This window comes from Aegilops tauschii, chromosome 5 (genome assembly GCF_002575655.3).
Source record: "Aegilops tauschii subsp. strangulata cultivar AL8/78 chromosome 5, Aet v6.0, whole genome shotgun sequence".
NCBI lineage: Eukaryota > Viridiplantae > Streptophyta > Magnoliopsida > Poales > Poaceae > Aegilops > Aegilops tauschii.
Window position 1 is genome coordinate 186,723,077 of NC_053039.3, and position 5,608 is coordinate 186,728,684.

General features: G+C 48.9%; 1 pseudogene; it reads left to right on the forward strand.

Moving 5' to 3' along the window:
• The first annotated feature begins 1,255 nt into the window (after positions 1-1,255).
• LOC141022668 (uncharacterized) lies at positions 1,256-4,160 on the forward strand (annotated as a pseudogene).
• Positions 4,161-5,608: the final 1,448 nt, after the last annotated feature.

A 5,608-nucleotide genomic window follows, 5' to 3' on the forward strand; every position in this document is an offset into this window, starting at 1 on the left:
TTCTGAACTTGGCCTAGCCCAAGTGCTCTCCCCCACTATTGGGCCTCATGTTGCACGTGGTCGCCGCTCCAAGGCCCAAGTACCTATTCTCACTACTGAGGTGCGCCGCAGCACCAGATCAATGCGTTATGATGGCTTCAGAGTGCTTGCACTTTCAGATGCCCGCCCCACTGCTTCCAAAGTGAAACCAAGATTGGCACCGTCTGCGGCTTCAAGCTCCTCTTCTGGTGATGCTGTCCTTCCTCCACCTACGCCAATTGCCACTCTGCAGGACATTGGAGTCAACCGCTGCGCGATCCCTCCTCAAGAATTATCTGAAGATGCTCTGCTTTCGGCTACTCCTGCGGCCACCCAACCTGATGATGCTGCTCTGGACTCGGCTTCTGCTGGAGATGGACCTGCGTCCTCTGCTTGACTTGCTTTTACCTTATGCCTCTTTTGCGTAATTGGAACATCTTATGCTGGAATGTTCGTGGGCTTAATTCGGACAAAAAACTTCTTGCCCTGTCCAATGCTATCTCTTCTAGTGGTTGTGCTATCGTCTGCCTTCTGGAGACGAAAAAACCTTTCATCGATCTAGCTTTTATTAAGAGTTTTTGCCCTAAGCGTTTCAATAAATTTGCTTTTGTCCCTTCAAGAGGGGCCTCTGGTGGTATACTTACTGTGTGGAACAGCTCAGTTTTCTATGGAGTTGTCACGTTGACCACCGATTTTGCTTTGGGGATTCGCTTCTCCAGCACTCTTTCAGCACAAGCGTGGACACTGTATAGTATTTATGGCCCTTGTGCTGGCCCGGAGAGAGACGTGTACACTAGATGGCTTTATGATCTTGATATTCAAGCCCAGGAAGACTGCATTCTCTTAGGTGATTTCAATTATATACGTGGGCCTGAAAATCGCAACAAGCCTGGTGGTGACATCTCTGACATGGTCACGTTTAATGATATCATTAGAAAGCTCAATCTAATTGAATTTCCTATCATGGGTAGGGCTTACACCTGGAGTAATATGCAGCAAGACCCCCTCCTCGAGCAGCTCGACTGGTTTCTCACCTCGCTTAACTGGACCCTCACATACCCAAACACCATTGTTAAGCCTCTTTGCAAGCCCATCTCTGATCACACACCATGCATGGTTAGCATTGAGACCAAAATTCCTAGGGCTAAACTCTTTCGTTTTGAGTCCTACTGGCTGCTACACCCTGGGTTCATGGACTTGGTCAGCGCCACTTGGGCTAAACCTGTTCGTGCTGCTAATGCAGCCACCATCCTTTGCAAAAAAAATTAAAGCTCTGAGACAGGCTCTCAAAGTGTGGAGCAAATCAATTTCTAGGCTAACGGTCGCTATTGAAAACTCCAACCTGGCCCTTGCACACTTGGATGGTTTGGAAGACTCGAGAGCTCTAACAATTCCAAAGACCAATTTCCGCAGAATTTTGAAAACACACCTGCTCAGGCTGCTGGACTACCAAAAACAGCACTGGAGAAAGAGATGCACCATCCGTTGGGTCAAATTCGGAGATGAGAACACTAAGTTCTTTCAAGCTGTTGCCACTGAGAGATTTCGGAATAACAACATTGCCAACCTTCAGACTACAGATGGGCTCATGGTGGATGATCACACTGGGAAAGAAGCCCTCCTCTTTCAAGCCTACACCGACAGGTTGGGCACCTCGTCCCCAACCACCATGAAATTTGACTTACCAACCCTAATCCGTCCCAGGGTGAATTTGGATCACCTCACCGCACCTTTCTCCAAGGAGGAAATCGACAGAGTCATCCTTGAAATGCCCGCCGACCGAGCCCCGGGCCCTGACGGTTTTAGTGCCCTCTTCCTCAAGGCTTGCTGGCCCATTATTAAGCATGATTTCTATTTGCTCTGCGATCATTTCTATGAGGGCAATCTCAACTTGCAAAGCATTAATGACGGCCTCATCACTCTAATACCTAAGACTAGATCCCCATCTACAGTCAATGATTATAGACCAATTACATTGCTCAATTGCTGTCTGAAACTACTCACCAAGCTCCTCGCTAATAGGCTGCAGCAAGTTATCCTCAAGATTATTCATCGCAACCAATATGGTTTCATCAAAGGGAGATCTATTCAAGACTGCCTCCCTTGGTCTTTTCAATATATCCATCAGTGCCAAACCTCCAAGAAGAAAATTGTCCTCCTTAAATTGGATTTTGCCAAAGCGTTCGACACAATTGAGCATGAACCAATGATTAACATCATGCGACACATGGGCTTTAATGACAGGTGGCTCTCCTGGATACGCTCAATCTTCTCCTCGGGCCGCTCGTCTATCCTTTTGAATGGACTCCCGGGCCAACAGTTTCATTGCCGACGTGGAGTCTGACAAGGAGACCCGTTATCCCCGCTAATCTTTGTGCTCGCCGCGGACCTTTTACAATCAGCAATCAATGAGGCTTACCGGAATGGCTTAATTCATTTGCCCTTCCCCGACCATGGTGACATGGACTACCCCATCATTCAATATGCGGACGACACTTTACTACTCATGCCGGCTTGCCCAATCCAAGCTGCAATCATTAAAAAGATTCTGGTTGATTATACTGACTCCATTGGTCTTAAAATAAACTTCCACAAATCAATGCTCATTCCAATTAATGTGAAGGAGGATCTAACTGACAGATTAGCAGCCATCTTTGAATGCTCGGTTGGTTCGCTGCCTTTCACCGACCTTGGACTGCCCATGGGCACGTCGCGGCCCTCTATCCATGAGCTCATGCCCCTGGTCAGCTCGGTAGAACGCAACATGACATCCACGTTGTCGCTCATGTCCTATGCTGGAAAACTTACCCTGTTGAATTCCATGATCACATCTCTGTTGATTTATGCCATGTGCACCCTGCAGCTCCCTCCAAAGCTGATTGAAATGTTGGAAAAGACCTGACGTCGCCGCCTCTGGATCAAGAAAACCGACCGTGGGGAGAAATGGAATTCCCTGGCGGCTTGGGACATGGTTTGCAAGCCTAAGAACAAAGGTGGCCTCAGAGTTCTAAATCTTCGGCTACAAAATGAAGCGCTGCTCATGAAGATTCTGCACAAGTTTTATAATAAAATGGATGTTCCGTGGGTGCAACTTACCTGGGATGCATACTACAACGACAAAATCCCGCATGCCACAGACCCGGTGGGCTCCTTTTGGTGGCGTGACATCCTCAAGCTCACTCCCATGTTTAGGGGGGTCTCGATGGTCAACGTGGTTTGTGGATCCACCACTCTTTTCTGGAAAGACCTTTGGGCCCAAGAAACTCTCATGCTTTCGCATCCTCGGGCTTTCTCCTAAACAACTTTAGAGGATGCCTCGGTCAAGGATTTCTAGCGCATCACGTCGCTCCATGAGGCCTTCCACCTCCCTTTGTCCCCGCAGGCGCATGCTGAGATTCAAGACATCCAAACCAAAACAACCCAGTTTGAACCCTCTTCGGCTGCCTCCGATGTGTGGCAATATGTTTGGGGCAAGGCTATATTCAAGTCTACGGATTACTACAATCACTACTTCCGAGACATCCAGGCGCATCCGATCTTCCAGTGGATTTGGAAATCCAAGTGTACAATGAAAATAAAGGTTTTTGGTTGGCTACTCTTCAATTACAGGCTCAACACGCGCAACATGTTGAAGAGGAGGCACTACGACATTGGTGATGACCATTCATGTCTTTTATGTGGTCTTGATGTTGAAGAAACGGTTGACCACATGATCTTCACCTGCTCCTTCAGCCGTCAGTGTTGGGCACGCCTTAATCTCAACTGGGAGCCGTTTGCCAGCAGGTTCCAAGCCATTCAAGACAAAAAAGAGAGCCGTGCCACGAAGATGCTTCTGGAAAAGTTCATCCTCGCTGCATGGAGCTTATGGAAAGAAAGGAACAACAAGCACTTTAGAGTTGTGAACCCTACGTTGCAATCCTGGCTAGTTAGATTTATTACTGATTTTTCTTTGCTCCAGCATAGAGTTAAGGAGGCGTGTAGGCCTCTGGTGCTAGACTTCGTAGCCTCTCTTACTTAGCTCCTTTTGTTTTATCTTCCCCCCCTACACCAAAAGGTTAGGGCTTCTCTCCCCCCAATTTGTTGTAAATATACTATGTACAGTGGTGATACCTCTTAATACAATACAGTAGGAGCCTTTCCTACTGTTTCCTGTTCAAAAAAAATAACCCCTTTAACTCGTCGGGTTGCGAGGTGTTGTTGTTTGTGTGCAGGTGTTGTTTACGTTGTGTTGCTTGGTTATCCTACTGGTTTGATACCTTGGATTCATAACTGAGCGAAATACCTACCTTCGCAGTGCTACATCATCCCTCCCTCTCCGGGGAAATACCGACGTAGTTCCAGCTGCCATCATGGCCGTATTTACTTTCTTGCACCCTGGCCGTTGTATGTACGTGTACATGCTATGTGCGCGCCTCTACTACGACACGTGCGCGCCTCTACATCGACCAGTATGTACATACACGTTCACGACCAGAATGACAACTCTACGTACGCTTTGACCACATGGGTGCCGGCTGTCAGGCACTTCCTTGCGTGCGAAGATGTAGCTAGTGGGTCCCAGCAGTCATGGGGAGAATCATTTTTTTGCCCGTAATATGGACGCACTTCCTTGCGTGCGAAGATATAGCTGGTGGGTCCCAGCAGTCAGGGGGAACTTTTTTTTGCAAAATACGGCGGCCCGTCCGGTGGGTCCCTGCAGTCAGGTGGAGGAATCATTATTTGTCGCGTAATAAGGAGGCACTTCCTTGCTGCAGCCGTGGACCCAGCTGTCAGCCTCTCCACGTACAGTACTCTTCCGATGGAAGTCGTTCCATGACCACGTTGACCACGCCGCGCCGAGAGCACCAGGGCAGTGGACGACGGCAAGGCCTAGGAAGGGGACGATGCGGAGCCGGGGGAGACGCACCAGTGGATGCCCACGCAGAGAGGGGTACGAGGGTTCACTTGTTCGGCTGCGGTGTGACGCTGTCGTCACCGTAGAATAACAGGGGGTGTGGGTGAGTAGAGGGATGGCCTGGCCAGCAGTGGGAGTAGTAGGGGGCGGTGAAGCCTCCACGGCAACACAGCCGGCCACGGGAGGCAGTAGCAGGCGGCACGACCGGCGCTGCTTTGGGCAGCTGGAGCAAGAAGACCAGAGGTTGAAGAAGCACGACGGTCGTTGGATGGACATCATACGGTCACTGCAGCTAAAATATTTTATATTGACTAAGTTGACAAAGCCCTTGGTACGCGTCAACTTAGTAGGCCCACAGGTCAGCCTCTGAAACGGTGCGCCCAGATGTCAGGGGGAAGAATCATTTTTTTGGGAGGCTGAAGCTAGAATATCCGAGATTGAAGAAGAAGCACGACATCCGTTGGACGGACATCCAACGGCCACTACTACTAGAACCGTGTGTTGACTATAAGTTGACAAAGCCTTGCATACGCGTCAACTTGGTTTTTTTAGGGGACGCGTCAACTTAGTAGGCCCACAAGTGTGTGGCAGAGAACATGTAGCCCATTTGCGATTTGTAAGAATGTACAACCATTTTAGAATTCTAATGGAATTTACTACGGCCCATTTACAGTTTGTTAAAAGTACAACCAATTT